The following is a 1,178-nucleotide window of genomic DNA, read 5'->3' as shown; positions in this document are numbered from 1 at the left end:
TTTCTGCGCATGGGGCAATGAGATATCGATGAACCAGCATCAAGTGAGGAAGCTGATAAAGATTGTTAGTAAAATGGGTCCAAAGATGGCAATTAAACTATTTGTTTACACTTTATCCAAGACAACAGTGAACTGAAGGATGGTAAGTAAGAACTCTGCAGCCTTCTTTTTACTGCCCATAATGAGTTGTGTTAGATGACAATGTCTGAATCTTTTTTCTTTTTACTGCAGTTTACTCAAGATTACCTCTCAAACTACATGATTGGTGGGCATGCAAAGGTTAAAGTATTTCTATCAGAACACGATTATCTAGATGTTTTCATAAAGACCGTGAAGGATGGGCAGTCGGCCATCACAAGGAGTTGGACTAGAGTCGTGCGTGCCTTCTTCATGGAGGAGGGCACAATATGGGCATTCCGCTTCACCTTGTTCAGCAACCAGAATGTATTTCGCCTCTTTCTTTACCGTCTTTAATAGTACAAATATACAACTGTGGTTCATCATTCTTTATTTGGTTCTTATGTAATTCTTGAACATATGTACCTATGAATCGAATAATGCATTGGTTGTTTGAACCTGATGGATATGAATAAAGCTATAGCATACATTCAAATTCAAATCCAGTATAATTTGAAATAGCAGCAATTAAATTACGGCGAAATTACACCCTCTAGGTCGTTACAGCACACACGGTTGGTAAAACACAAACGTTTGCGATATACACCATAATACGAGACGGTTCACAGAGAGGAAACGTGTGCAAGCATGCACACAGTTGCCATTTGGAAAGCGTGTGCGATGTCAGACAATATCACAAACGGTGCGGGCCAACTAAACGTTTGTGTTAGTTGCCTTATCGTACATGATTCGCAACCATGAATTGTTTCTGATGAAGTATGCATCGTAAACGTTGCACCACAGAATAGCGTGTGCGATAGTTGTCGTGTACGACGATGTTACGACGGTCCGACATTTCGTAATCCTGTCCGACACTCGTACGACGATTAGCTAATCTTCTTAATACTGAACGTTTGTGATGGGCCGCGCATCATACACGTTCTATAATAGTGAACCGTTTGCGATGGGCCGCGCATCGTAAACGTAGCACCACAGAATACCGACTGCGATGGCAATGCGAGCATAAATGAGTAGGAGTACTGTAGGGTCCCTATCCCCGA

The sequence above is a fragment of the Triticum aestivum genome, chromosome 3D (assembly GCF_018294505.1).
Source record: "Triticum aestivum cultivar Chinese Spring chromosome 3D, IWGSC CS RefSeq v2.1, whole genome shotgun sequence".
Classification (NCBI taxonomy): Eukaryota; Viridiplantae; Streptophyta; class Magnoliopsida; order Poales; family Poaceae; genus Triticum; species Triticum aestivum.
This window is presented reverse-complemented; position numbering follows the sequence as displayed.